This window comes from Vombatus ursinus, unplaced genomic scaffold (assembly GCF_900497805.2).
Source record: "Vombatus ursinus unplaced genomic scaffold, bare-nosed wombat genome assembly UNPS02011334.1, whole genome shotgun sequence".
NCBI lineage: Eukaryota > Metazoa > Chordata > Mammalia > Diprotodontia > Vombatidae > Vombatus > Vombatus ursinus.
In genome coordinates, this window is record NW_020951112.1 from 8,157,865 (window position 1) to 8,172,929 (window position 15,065).

General features: G+C 38.6%; 1 protein-coding gene across 2 annotated transcripts in view; it reads left to right on the forward strand.

Moving 5' to 3' along the window:
• NTN4 (netrin 4) overlaps positions 1-15,065 on the forward strand; it is a 225,053-nt gene that overhangs the window by 67,171 nt on the left and 142,817 nt on the right. Inside the window, exon 1 of one of the 2 annotated variants that reach the window (XM_027855754.1) lies at positions 10,898-10,989. The exons of the other annotated variant lie outside the window; for it this stretch is intronic. The gene's annotated coding sequence lies outside the window, so the exon portion shown is untranslated. Of the gene's footprint in view, positions 1-10,897; positions 10,990-15,065 lie in introns of those variants that run through there. 2 annotated transcript variants of the gene reach the window in all.

Consider the following 15,065-nt stretch of genomic DNA (forward strand, 5'->3'; position numbering starts at 1 on the left):
GAGACCAACCAACAGTCTATTGCAGTGTCCAGGCACAAGGTGCTACGGGCCTGCGCCAGGGTGGTATATATGCAAGAGATGGTATGAAAATAGAATTGATAAAAATCTGGCAACAGATTAGATGGGGGTGAAGGGAGAGTGGGATGAAGAAAGAGAGAGAGTCAGGGGTCAAGGATGAAACCTAGGTTGTGTCCCTGGGTAACTAGGAGGATCGTGATGCCTTCGGTACTCATAGGGAAGTTTAGACTGGGGGAATTAAAAATTCAGACTGGAGGAAAGATAAAAAGTTCGGTTCTGGATGTGTTAAGTTTAAGATGCATCTGAGTCATTCAAAATGCAAGTCTGGAGGTCAGGAAACAGGTCAGGATTGAATAAGTAGGTCTGAGAATTATCTTTACAGAGATGATAATTTAATCCTTGGAAACTGATGAGATGATTAAGTGAAATAGTATAGAGAGAGAGGAGAAGAGAGCCCAGGACAGAACACTGGGGGACACCTGTGGTTAGAGGGTACAGTCCAGCAAAGGAGACTAAGAAGGAGGTGTCAGACAGGTAGGGGGAAGACCAAAAAAAAGAAATCTCATGTTATTTGGTGTCAAAGAATGAAAAGCAGTCAAGAAGAGTGAAAAAAGGCCATTAAGTTGGTCTTTTCATTGGGAATTCAGAAATCATTGGTGTAAAATATTATGAGTTGTAAATGTCAGGATTTGTTCCAAATAGCTAAATAACTAGAGGCAATGTGCTATAGTAAAAAGAGTGCTGAGTTGGAGCTAGGAGAGACCTGGGTTCAAATCCTTCCCCTCACTTGATAGCTGTGACCATAAGCCAGTCATCTAACCTCCATGAGCCTCAGTTTCCTCATTAGTAAAATGAAGGTGTTCATTAGACTTACTCCACAGAGTTGTGTGGCGCAATTGAGATAATTATTTAAAGTGCATGTAAACCTTAAAGTCCTATATAAATGTCAGCTATTACTAGTAGTTGGTCAGCTGGACAGAGTGCTGGGCCTGGGGAAGACCCGAGTTCAAATGTGGCCTCAGACACTTACTAGCTGTGTGATCCTGGGTAAGTCACTTATCCCTGTCTGGCTCAGTTCTTCATTTGTAAAATGATCTGGAGAAGGGGATGGTGAACCACTCTAGTACCTTTGCCAGGAAAACCCCAAATGGGATCAAGAAGAGTCAGACGTGACTGAAATGAATGAGTAACAACATTACTAATAGTGATGGTGAAGCTTGTGTTTATGTAACTGTTATGGTTACAGAGTGCTTTACATAATATGATTTTATTTGATCTTTACAAAAACCTTTGAGATGTGTACTGCAAATATTGTTATCTGCACAGATAATGTTTTATCCAGCTATTTTGCAGATGATAAATCTGTCGCTCAGGGTAAAACCAAAGTCACAAACTTATTAGTAAGTTACGTGGCTGGAACTCAAACTCCACCCTACTGATCTTGAAATCTTTTGATTCCATGTAGCATAAGAGATTTATGATGACATTTCTTGTATGCATTTAATCAATAAGCATTTATCAAACACCTCCTATGCATCAGGGTCTGTGCTAGGCACTGAGTTTATGAAAGTGAAAATAGAAAAGTTCCTGCCCTCACTTGATTGATTCTAACCAGGGAAAGTCCTAAAAGGCTTTCTTTCTAAGCAATAGTTTTGGTTATACTAAAGAATTTCCGAGGGCCGGTCAGTTATGGTGACCAGGATGGTCTTTGAATTCATGCCATATCAATATTGGTAGAAAGAACTGGAAATAAAAGACTTGGGAAGACCTGATAGATACCTTCAAGTGTCTGAAGGACTATCATATAGAAAGAGAATTTGGTTTACTCCCAGAAGGCAGAACGAGGAGCACTCAGTGGAAGTCTAAAAGAAGCCAATTAGGCTTACTGTCAGGATAAGCTTTCAGTTATGGTATCCAGAGGTGGACTGGGCTGGCTTAGCAGTCAGCATCCTCCTTATTGGATGGCTAGGCATGCTTTATAGTAGGGGTTCTTAGCTTGGACTCTGTGGATTTAAAAAAAATACCCTAATAATTACATTTCAGCATTTCTTCTTTGTAATCCTGTTTATTTTATGCTTTTGAAAACACGATTCTAAGAAGGGGGCCATAGGCTTCACCAGATTGCCTGACCAAGGAATCCAGGACACAATAAAGGTTAAGGATGTCTGCAGTAGAGGGAACTCTTTTTTTCATTTAAGGTTCGATTCTGTAGGTTCTTTGGACCTTTCCAATTCTATTCTTCTTGATTTTGGTTCCGATTCTACAATTAGCATTTAGTAGGAAAAATTCATATTGAACTTAGAATGAGAGCAAACTGGAAAGTGAACTAATTCAATACAATTCAATAAACATTTATTAACTGCACTGTACTGGGCACTCTACCAAGTGCTGGGAATAAATACAAAGATGAAAGACAAGTCCCTACCCTCAAGGAATCTAATCGAATGGATAAGACATGTACATAATAAATATGTGAATAGATCAAAGGAAAGGTCTAGAGTCTAGACCATGCAATGTGAGAAACTAACTTGGAGAAGGAGATACTATTTTCACCTGGGAAGAGATCAAGGAAAGATCCCTGAACTGTGCCTGGAGAAGGATCTCCATGGGCAGAGATGTCAAAGGAGTGGATTCAGGCACAGTGGACAGTCTGTACAAATGCATGGAGATGATGGAGGACATAGTAAGATTAAGGAACAGGGAGTAGTCCAAGTTTGGCTAAAGCCTAAAGTTAGAAAGCGAAATAGAGTAAAATCAGACTGGAAAGTTTGATTGGAGCCAGATTGTGAAGGGTCTTAAGTGTCCATTTAAGGTATTTGTATTTCAGGCTCTAGGCAATAGGGGGCCACTCAGCAGGAGTTGAGCATGAAGAAGATTCTTTCCAGTTGCATGAAAGATGAATTCAAGAAGAGAGAGACAAAAGAGACTGTTTACGATACTGCTACAGTAGTCTAGGTAGGAGATCATGAAGGCCTGAACTAGGAGGCTGTGTGAGTCAGTAGGGGTCAACAATAGGGGAAATATAGTAGAGATAAGATCAACAAGATTTGGCTATGATTGGATGCAGGGAGAGAAGAAAACAGAAAAGTCAAAGATGATCCTGAAGTTTGAACGCAGGTTCTTGGGTTTGTGTTATGAGCAAAAATATCTCAGAGGTGTTGTTTTTTGAGGGAAATGAGGAGTCCAGTTTGGACAAGTTTGAGTTTGAAGTACCAATGGGAAATCCAGGACTGGAGCTCTAGGGAGAGGTTAAAGGATTTGGGAGCCATATGTATATAGGTGATAATTGAAGGCATAGGAATGAAATGAACTCACCACAATTTCAATGTAATTGAACTAGGCCCAGGCACACTTTACTGAGCACAGATGTAACTTCTAGACCTTTTAACCAGAAGGCTGCAGCTTGGGGGGGGGGGGGGGGGGGCTTTTCAATGAAAAGTGGCAATAACTGGAGAAGGGGGTGGGGGGGTGGGGGGGGGGGGGGGGGGGGGGGGGGAGTCTTTTCAATTGAAGCTGTACAGTACTATAGTGAGCTCATTGGGAACTGAGCCAAAGTACTGGTATTCATGGTTATATTTTATTATTATTACTAATACTTTGCTATTATTATCTCTTAAACTAATGCTTTTGTTATTACTACTAATGAGAGAGTGGTAAGTGATTTACTGCTACACTGCATCTTTTTTTTCCCCAAGGAGTTTCTTATCTCCCATCTTCCCCCTTCAATGACCATTGTTTTCACCTTTGTGCATTATTACCAAATAAAAGCACACCAGACTGGGATGGTTTTACCAAGGAAGTGAGAAAGAGAAAGATTGTCCTCCTCAAGTTCTGTTAGAGAAACTTGTTTTTTTAATGATTGTCTTCCAGCCCTGATCTTTTTTTTTTCCTTATTAGAGCTGAAGGACACAGAAGGATTGTAAGAGGTGCAATCAGACATCTGGGAATATTTACAAAGAGCCACTTACTGGGAACAAGAAAAGTGGATGGATGGTGCACATGGGAAATGTGCTTAAGGGGAATAACAGGCAGAGAGAGAGCAGAGTAGACAAAAGATAAGGTGAATCAGGAGGAAAGCATGAGGGAACAGTTGCTTGTTACGAATTTGTGATTCTTTGGGAAAGTGAAAGGGAACTAAATGCAATGTATTATAGTTCTGATAAAAAGAAAAAAAATGTCTGTTATAAAATGAGCTGTAACTGTCTCCATGACAAGAAAATGGTCATGGCTGTAGTAAGCATCTCTTTTGCATGACGACTGGCACATTTATAACAGTAATGAGCAAGGGATGTGAATCTTTAGCAAAGGAATTTCAGTCTCTTAGTTGCAAGATAGCCTTTTTCTTCTTTGAGCTGGTGAGGGTAAAACCTTGTATCCCTGATTGATTTCTCATGTGGACATGGATTCTCTATTTCTAGATCTAAGGAGTAGAATGTTTTAGTGAGTTCACTTGCTGCACATGAGCATCCAAAGCACCCAGAGGCATCTGAGTGACTATACCTCACCCAAAGGCAACATCTGAAAATAGAGCTGGCATGCCCCATGCATCTCCAGGGGCCAGTAAGTGATCTTGGAACAGGCTAGGAGTTAAAAAGTAAACCAGATCCTTCACAGTTTTTGCATTGTTATAACCAAAATACTCATAACAACCAACTTGATGAAAGAATGTAGTCAGTGTTTGCTTCCAGGGTTGGCTCAGTGTTCACACTTTAAAGGAAGAACACATTTGTGATGAAAAAGTTTTTCCAAACAACCTAATTGCTTTTGAAGTAGTTCTTGAAAATATAATACTGAGTGAGTCCTGGACAGTACTAGTTGCACTCTAGTTACCTTTGTGACTATCGAAATGTATGTTTGTTGTTTTACTATGAAAATGTGAAAATGTGATCACTTCATAGCAGAAGATTGTCATTCTTTGGAATCATTCATTTAGTACTATGTAATCTCAGGAATACAGAGATGGATAGAGTACTTGGTCCAAGAGTTTGCATTCAATCAAACAAGACCAGGCATAAAAACATTAAGTTAGAAGGTGGAAAAATCTTAGACATGTGACGTGATTGGTGTTTCCTTTCAACCTTTACTTCTATTTCCCTGTCTCGCCTGCCTCTCCACTTTCCTTCCCACACATCCTCTTCATTGTTATAGAGAAGTGGTAGACCAAAGTCAACAACCTTCATGGAAGACATAGATTTTGAGCCATATTCCCATGGCACACATCCCAAATGTAGTGATATCTTTTCCTTCAGTTTATTTCTTTTTCTCCAATTACTAGTAAGTAACAGATATATGCAGATATACATAATATGGCCGTTTGCCCTCCCTGTTTTCTATTTTCCACTTAAGTGGTCACCATTTTCTGGTACCAAGATTTTCGTATGTGGTCTAAAAACATCCTGTCTTTACAACACGTTGGACATTCTTTTTGTAGCCACCAGACCTGGATTATCATGGCAATACATTTGTCAGTCTAGAACATATTGTCTCACTAGATATCCCAGCCCTTATCACCATAAGGAGGATAAGACAAGAGTCTATTAAACCTCTGGCTTTATTCACTTATTAACTTTATTCACTTATTAATGTATTACTGTAGTTCCCAACTATATAGACTATTTAGAGGAAGAGGTCATATGGGGATGTTTGTCTCCTTCTCTTTCTCCATAAGCAATCTCACATGATATGGTAGGGGAGACTATGGTACCCCTATAGCACAGAATCCCAGTAAACCCACTTATGGAGCAGAAATCCTTTGTTCCTTCATAGAGAGGGCTGTGTGTGCATGTGTGTGTGTGCGCGTGCACGCTCCCGAGCCCTCTTGTACTTTAATCCTTTAAGTAAAGGATTCATAATTTCAATGTTGTGGGCACTGTCTCCACTAAAGTGGATAGCAAGTGCTTCATGATTTATTAGACAGTGTTTGAGTATTGTTACAGCCCCTAAAGCCATCAATTTGTGATGCACTTAGTGATAAACTTCTCCAAATTTAAACAAACTGGCTCCTAGTCCATCATCAGGCCAGTACTAAATAAAGTCTTTCCAGACTTAGCACTCAGCTGGCATCACCTTCAATAAACCTGAGTCACCTCTACACTACATATGTGTATGTGTCTTTATGTATGTATGTGTATGTATGTACACATACACACATATAGTATAAAAATGAGAGAGTAGCAAGGGAACCCCCAATAAGCCTGATGAACTTAGAGAGGGATGAGCCTTTATTTAAGACTTTTTAAATTGGGTCTCCCTATAGAAGGTGGACATGTCTTTTGTTACTGATCTTCTGATTAGGCCTCAGTGACTAGGACTGCCTGCAGGATGCTTTAGTTGTTTTGGAGGTCTCCCTGATGCCTTCCAGAGATGCCTTCTGATTTCACTGATAGCAACTGCCTCCTTCTGCTTGGCTCAGATTCTTGGGAGAATAGATTTTTATCAGAGAATTCTAGTCACTTCCTTTAATGGCTTGTAAAAATGAGTCCTTATTTTGGATTGGGGGAATTCTTGACTTTTCTCTTCTACTTGTCTTCCAAAGAAATCCTAAGAGTGTAGCTATGAATGGTTGCTTCAGAGGGACAAAGATAAACCTAAGCTTGCTCGTGTGTTCTGAGGAGTTCCTAGGCAGTAATATCCCCTGGATTTCCAAGGGGCCATTAACCTGTAATCTAGCCTTCGACTTGAGAAGGGAGCTGTCATAGTCAACACTAACCTTGGCAGTTAGCTCCTGAGTGACCTAAGTGCAAGCATTGTGGTAACTGGCCACCAGAGTAGCAGCAGTGGATTAATGGACCGGGTCTTTGCGCTCTGCTATTACAATGAATTATTTAGACAGTACTGGACTGATGGGAAGGTGGTTCATTATCTAGTAATCCCAAAATGGGTTCTCCCTGGGTGGGGGGGGAAGTGTTCAAGCCACAGGGTAGCACTCCAAGCCTAGGGGTAATTGAAAAAAAGTGTCAATTATTCGTGGTCTATTTTGCATCCTTTTATATGTTTTCTGTATTTGTTTTTGAAGTCCTGTGAGTCTTTTGCATTTTTTATATTTTCTGTCAGGTAAAATAAAGACTATTCAGTATCCTAAAAATACATTTGTTATTTAGAGTCATGGTACAGTTGTTGGAGACTGTTTTTACCCATATCTATGGAAATTTAGACATGAGTTATGTTAAGTGATTTCCCAGTATAAACTCTGGGTGGGGGCAATATGAGCCAAAAAGAGAGAATTTTTTGGGTCATGTCCCAATATCAAACACATACACATGCATATATACAGATGGCACCCATATACATGCATGTTATTTAACGTTGCAGAAAATGAATAGTATGTCTTACAGTTTTTTTTATCCTAGTACTCATCTCTTTAACTCATAGGAAGCTAACAAATGGTAGCAATAAATAATTATGCTTTTTTTTAAAGACTCTTATCCTTAGCCTCCCAATATTTGCAATAAAATTCTGACTCGTTTTATTGGTGAATAAAGGATAGTTACAGTTGGTGGCCCATTGTATTAGCCTTTCTAATAGGCTTTATGTTTAAATAGTTTTTTCACAGTGGCATAAAGATATCAACACCTATATGGAAAAACGTTCCAAATCACTAATAGAGAAATATGAATGAAAGCAACACTGTAAATGTAAATGAAATGTAAATGAAAGCAGTTCATCTATAAGATTTATGAAGTTTCCAAAAAATAAAAATAAAAAAATATTGAGGAGATTGAAAAAAAAAAAAAGCCGTGTATTGTGTACAAAGCGTATTAACACTGTTGGTGGAGTGCCAAATTGGTCCAGTCTTTGGAACTATGCCCAAAAAATCACTAAACTGTACATACCCTTTGACCTAGCAATACCACCACCGGCCTCCCCAAAGAGATCAAAGAAGAAGGAAAGGGACCCATTTGTACAAAAATTTATGCAGCGAGTATTTTTGTAATGACAAAGAGCTGGAAACTGAGGGGGTGTTAATTTTGTTGGGGCGTATGGATAGAATGTATCACTGTTGTGCTAAAAGATTATAAATGGGGCATTTTCAGAGAAACCTGGAAAGACATGTATGATCTGCTGCACAGTGAGATGAGCAGAACCAGAAAACAATTTATACAGTAATAACAACACTGCAAAGACAAACCACTTTGAAAGACTTTAGAATTCTGTTCAAAGCAATGACTAACCAAGATTGCAGTGATGAAGCACGCTACCCACCTCCTGATAGAGAGGTGATGGACTCAGTGCAGAAGGAGGCATGTGTTTTTTGGATGTGGCCAATGAAGCAATTTGTTTTGCTTTGACTCCGCGTATTTCTTACCAGAGTTTTGTTTTCCTTTTTTCCAGGGATGGTGAGGTAGGAGGGAGAGAAAACAGATTTCTGTCTATTTAAAAAATTAAATTATAATTTTTAAAAAGTTATTAAAATAAAATTTTCATAATTCCCAAGTAATTGCTTTTGATGAAGTTTGTGACCTGTTGTGAGTATAGCTAAATGTTGGCTTCTGGGTTCCTCAAGCATAGCCATGTGAAATAAATTGAATAAAACTGGACCTCTTATACGATTAGAATAGTTATTTTGAGTACTACATTGTAACAGAATGGAATCCCTAATTTGATAATGAATGTTGCAGCAGTTAAGCTTTAACTAGATTCTCTGGATCTTGAAATAGCTTTCTCTTATAAATCTCACACCCATTGATCTTTCTCTTTGATTTCAATCTACTATCTTTGCATTGATAAAACCAACTCATGGGCTCATTGGGTGAGGACTCTTGTTTTTCATTTTTTTATTTTCGAGCACACACACACACACACACACACACACACACACACACACACACACCCATAGGACCATCTGTCTACCCAGTATGTGATTAACGTTTCATGAATACTTGTTGCTATGTTTAATGGATTTTGTTTTTCTTTTCTTCTCAATGGGGGAGGGGAGATATGGGGTGGGAGAAGGGAGAAAAATAATTTACAGCTGAAAATAAAAGAAAATTGAGTTTTAAAAAATGAATATTTGCTGAATCAAATGTGGTGTAGTAGAAAGAGGAATGGATTGAAAATTAGGAGATCTGCTTTCTAGAACCCATTCAGCCACTAGCTAGCTATTTGACTTTGTATAATTCATATAATCTCTTTGGGTCTTTGTGTCCTCATCAACAAAATGAAGAGGCTGAATTAAGTAATCTTTAAAGGCTCCTTTGGCTCTAAAATTCTATTATTCTAATTATAAAGTAGGAAAAAATTGCCACATTACTGGTAAATAGCCTTAAATAGTATTCTCTATCCATGATCTCATTTAGAAATTCCATTTACTTTAATGGTTTCAACTATCACCCCATGTGAATGATTACAAAATGTGAATGTGTCTCTAATTCAGTTCCACATCAATAACTGCCCGAGAGACAGTTCCATCTGGAAGACCTATTCTCATTCAACATAAGCCTATCTGAAATATTAACGCATCATCTTATTCCTCAAAATGGTTCTGTACCCCTATCTAGGATCAGAATGTGAAAGAGGGATTAAACTTGTTCTTATTGGCCCTAGGGGGCAAAACTAAGACAAATGAATACAAGTTTGGCAATAATTAGAGCTGTCCCAAACTGGGATGGGTTGCCGTAGTAATCAGTGTTCCCCATTACTGGAGGTCATCAAGAACATGGCAACTGGAAGGACAGTTATTGTTTGTCCTTCATTTCCAAAAAGGACCAATGACATCATGGGGTGATGTCTTGACTTACTCATAAATTGGATTTAAGTGAGGCAGAGTTGTGCAAAATGATCAGCCTCATTTTCTTCCGGAGTCGTTGAAGTCCAGTGGCAAGACTTAAGTCAAGATTACTGGTGGTGTCCCAGGATGGAGTGGATGGCTCTGTGATAGGTAGAGTGCTAGACTTGGAAGCAGAAAGACCTTGATACAAATTCTGCCACTGATACTTATTAACTGTAAGTCACTTAACCTTTTTGAGCCTCAGTTTCCTCAACTGTAAAATGGAGATATTAATACCTGTAGTACCTACCTTACAGGGTTAATATTATATATAATCTATGTGAAACCCTTGGAAAACTTAAGCGCTTTATAGATGTCAATTCAAGCAGATGCTGGATGATGATATGCAGGAAACACCAGAGAGGGAAATGACATTTTAGGGAGGTGTTAGCAGAGATGAACTCTGAGGTTTCTTCTAATACTAATATTCTAAGATACTATCCCCCTGCAGAAGCTATCTCAGCTCAGTTCTGCATTTTAAAAGGAAGGGTTTAAAATGGATTTCAGCATAGTCCTGTCAGAGTAACTCTGTCTGTAATAACAAAAGAACACCTTTTATTTGTTTTAACTTTTCTATGCCCTGTATAATTAATTTAAATAAGAGAGAGTGTGTACTACTTTTTTTTATTCTTAAACAAGAAGAGTGTTGGTTACTGAACCAGACAAGTCACGTGTTTTTTCAAAGGCTCTCACTCCCTTCCTAGGAATGAGCAGCTGTAGTCAGGAAGCGCTACTATGAATACGAAACAGTGCCAGTGGCAAGAGGCTTAGGCAGAAGTTCAAGGACATTCCCAAGATGGTATTCCCAAAAAGCATGTGAAGGGCATGTGCCAAGCAGAAGGAAGCCTATAGAATTAATAGAAGGAAAAAGTCTCTGCTTTTTACTCTCCAAATATTATCTCATGAGGATTATGAGATTATATCTCATGAGGTCAGGGCAAATTACCACTACAATGAATTGAAACTCTGGAAACCTGGGTCTTGATGATGGTGTTTATTTTTTGAGTGATTATAGGTTAGCACTCAAGTCTCTACACATCAGTTTCTCTCACTGTAAAATAAAAACCATGCCTGTCATTTTCCACAGATGGATGTTGCAAGGGTGAAACAGTGTGTATAAAGGATACTATATATCCTTAAAACGTCAGGACGGTTGGTGTTCTTCTTTTACCTGAACTCCTCATTCATTCAGCATTGTTTTCTACGTAAGTGAATTTTTCAGATAACTTATGGTTATTGTACTGAAGTGCTAATTCTTTGAAATATTAGTATTTTACCATTTGGGATAGGGATATTTCTTAAATGTGTTATATACTCACTCTACTATATATACTTATTAAACAACATATATTGAACATAATTTAGCGATTTCTTGATGAAAAAAATCACATCATTCATGTGATTTCCCCCTCAGTGCTAGTGCCTTCCCTCTGTTGATTATCTCCAGTTTATCCTGTATGTATATTGTTTATACATAGTTGTTTGCATATTGTCTCTCCTATTAGACTGTGAGCTCCTTGCGATGAAGTGTTGTCTTTTGTCTTTCTTGGTATCAGCCTGGCACATCGTAGGTACTTAATAAAGGCTTATAGACTTGTTGACTTATAAAGAATATGGATTTTACTGGGTCAATAAACATTAAGAACTTTGTATTTGTCAGGCCATGATAAGCACTGGGGATACAAAGAAAAGCAAAAGACAGCTCTGGATCTCAAAAAGCTCAAAGACTGTAAGCTTAATTTACTGGTGTAAGACATGACTTTCCCTCCCTACTTCCCTGCCTTCCACTTTCTGCGCCCCCCCCACCTCCACCCTGTGCAAGCTAATGTAATTCTAAACAGTCGTAATAGATGTGTTCCAAGCAAGAAAGATACTAGTTCCTCTGCACTCTCCAGTAGTCATATCGCTTGTGTAGTATTTTGTTCAGGTCTGATTGCTACAGTTTAAGGGAAACGTTGCCTAATGCCAGTCCAACTATGGAGCTATGAATAGGCTGATGAACTGATTGGAAACTGTGTCATGTGATAAAAGGTTCAGGAAGATGAGAAGACTTCTCAAGGTCACAATTCAATTCAACAAGTATTTTTTAAGTGCTCACTATGTGAATGATAAACATATAATAAGCACTTAAATGTTTATTGATTGATTCATCACATTTAGTTATTGATTGAAAGACAAAGAAGTCACTGCCTTCAAGTAGCTTGCATTCTTCAGCAAGTTTTCTTATAATACTTGAAGGGCTAACAAATAGAAAAGGAACTGGATTTATTCTGTATAGCTTCAGGAAACAGAGTATTACCAACTAATTGAAGTTTGGGGAGGCATTTTGTCCAAAAATGTAAGGGACTACTCATTCCTATGAAGGGAATGAGAGCCTTTGAAAAGATATAAGAGTTGTCTGGTACGGTTACCTTATTGTTATAAGATTCAAATGAGATATTGTATGTAAAGCCCTTTGTATAACATAAAGCACAGCTGTAAATGTCCAATATTATTATGAGCTACTGCTCTCCCTCTAATTGGATTTGTTCAGGCAGAGGCTGGGTGACCATACCTTAGAGATATTGTAAAGTGTACTCAAGCATGAGGTGGAGGAGGGGGAGGAGATTGGAGCAGATAATGGCCAAGATGCTTTTTAGTTCTTTCTATGATCCATTATGTATATCAATAAAGGTGATACGGTGATACCTCAAGGAGCTATTGACGTATGTCTTTAAACATATAATTCTTCAGGGTGCTATTTATGCTTTCTGAGGTCTTATGTCTTTTTATAGTTTTTCCATCTTCTCCCTTGCTGTCCCTTTTTTTTTTTCCTTGCTGTCACTTGTTAATGCTCTCAGTGTGCTCACATTTGCAGGCTCCTAATTGATTCTAAATTTATTGCCTTTCTTCTACGTGGCCAGGTAACAAGATTGGCAAGTTTGTTAGAATTATGTCTAAAATAAGAATAAACAAGAGAGTTGATGCTATAATTAGAGGCTCTCCTACAATCAATGTGCATTATTTTAGCTCAGTGCCTGTGTTCTACCAATTTTGACGTGTTGGAGGCTACTTTTACTTCCTTTTAGGTCTAGGCCAAGTTCCTGAGTGAGGATAAGTGAACTCTGGTTAAGTGATGAGAGATATTACCATACCTGAATGTTAAGTATACTTTTCAGGGCTCTCTCATTGATTCATAATTTGCATTTTTAATGGTTTTAATGGTCATAAAGTGCTCTACTAGACATTATCTCATTTTATTTTTACCATACCTCTAGATAATATCCCCCATTTTGTAGAGAAAGAAAATAGGTTAGTGATGTCACGCAGGAAGTGGCAGAGCCCAGAGTCTTTTCACTACATCAAAGAAGCTTTCTGAGTCTATCATTGATAGGAGTCTGTTACTTCAAAGTCTATTACTACTATTATAAGAGTCAGATACATGTGTTGTTTTTCCCTAATGTTACCTAGCTATGCTTTCCCTGGGTGACTTCTTTAATGTGAAACTAGACCATATAACCAAATCAATTTGATGAGAATGTTAGTTACTTAGTTTAATAGTTATTAATAGTCCAATAGGACACTGGGTACACCAGCACTTGAGCAAATGGCTTAGCCTCTATGGGCCTCAGTTTTGCTCATTTATTAAAAGAGAAGTATGGATTAGATGGTTTCTATGGTCCCTTCCAGCTCTAATCATATGATTCTATGAAAAATGATATTGCCTCTACCCTCAGTTTTGTAGGAAAGTGAGACATGAATGTAAGTAACTGTTGGAGAAATGAGCATGAGAATATATACAGGAGAGGTCATAGAAGTATTAGAAATTAGGAATGGAAAAGTCAAAAAAAAAAGTCTCTCCAAGGGGGTAGCAAGGTGGCATGAGACCTGAACTTCAAAAGGTAGAATCGAAAAGAGATGTCTGAATTGCTTATCCCTGAAGCTGCTTGCTATTCTGCCACACCACGACCTGAACACAATATCCCAGATGTGATCTGACTATTGGAGAATGTAGTGGAACTATTAATAATGTCTCTCTGGTTTGGAACACATCAGTTAAGCCTGCTTAGGGTTACATTAACTCGGGGTGGGAGAGAATGGAAGAGAAGCCTTGATTTAAACCAGTAACTGAAATTAAGCTTAGAGTTTTATGAGCTCCTTGAGAGCAGGGACTGTCTTTTTTGTTTCTTTGTGTCCCTAGTGCTAAGCATAGTGCCTGGCACATAGTCAGTGCTTAATAAATGTTTATTGATTATGTGGTACAAATTGTAAATGCTACAGAAATGCACAGTGAGAAATGGTATTCTTAGGCCTAAGCATAATAGAATCCGTTCCAGAAGAGTGTGGAAGTGAATTTCATTGTCTTTCCGGTGCCTCCTCTCTTTGGTGTTAGGGCCTTTTTAGATGGTTTTACAAATCAAACATGCACAATAAATAATTTTAGAAGGGGGAGGATGTTTCCTTGTCGAAGAGAGAGATAATCTTTTTAAAGCATCTGTGAGATTTTGCGAGTATCTCAATTGTGCTTTTACCTTAAATCCCAAATGGTTCTGTTGTGATATTGTATTGCTGCCCCACATTCCCCACCACTCCCTTGCCAGTGCTGGCCAATAGAATAAAATAAATGTTTCCCAAATGGATTGCCCTGACCTCACTCTCAGCTCCCTTGGGTGCTATAAAATTCCTGATATGTCACCAGCTGAGTCATAGTAAATTACCTAAATGTGCCAAAAAACATTCAAATAGACACAACAACCAAATGGTGTTTTTTATGAATTGTTTAATTTTCCAGAACATATTCAGAGGCACTAAATCCCCATTAATGAAATCTGTAGTCTATTACTACTTTCCACATTTCTCTTGTCATTTTCCAGAAACTTGTTCATAGAAATAAGGCCACAAGTATAGCTGCTATCTCAGCTCCTTCTTTGTGCTTTGGTTCAGAAGTATATACTGAGCTATGTATTTGAGTATCCGTAATTTCGGGATATAGCTTGGCAGTCTGCTGCTCCTGAGCTGTTCCCCAACGGCTATCCCATGGCACAGCGTGTCACAGATGAACAGAATCACAGGGCTAGAAGGGTCGTGGAGTGATAGTCTTGAACAATCCCCTCCCTCTAGGCAAGGATATACTCCAGACTTTCGCCTAGCCCTGATACTGTTTTATTTGTTAGCCCAAAGGTAATGCTGGGAGTGGTTGTTGAGCTAAGGTCCACACTCTGCAGACAAACCTGACTTTTGGGCTGGGTACCGTGAAGCTCTACCGTCTAGGTTCTCTTCTTTGATATTCTCCTTGCCAGGT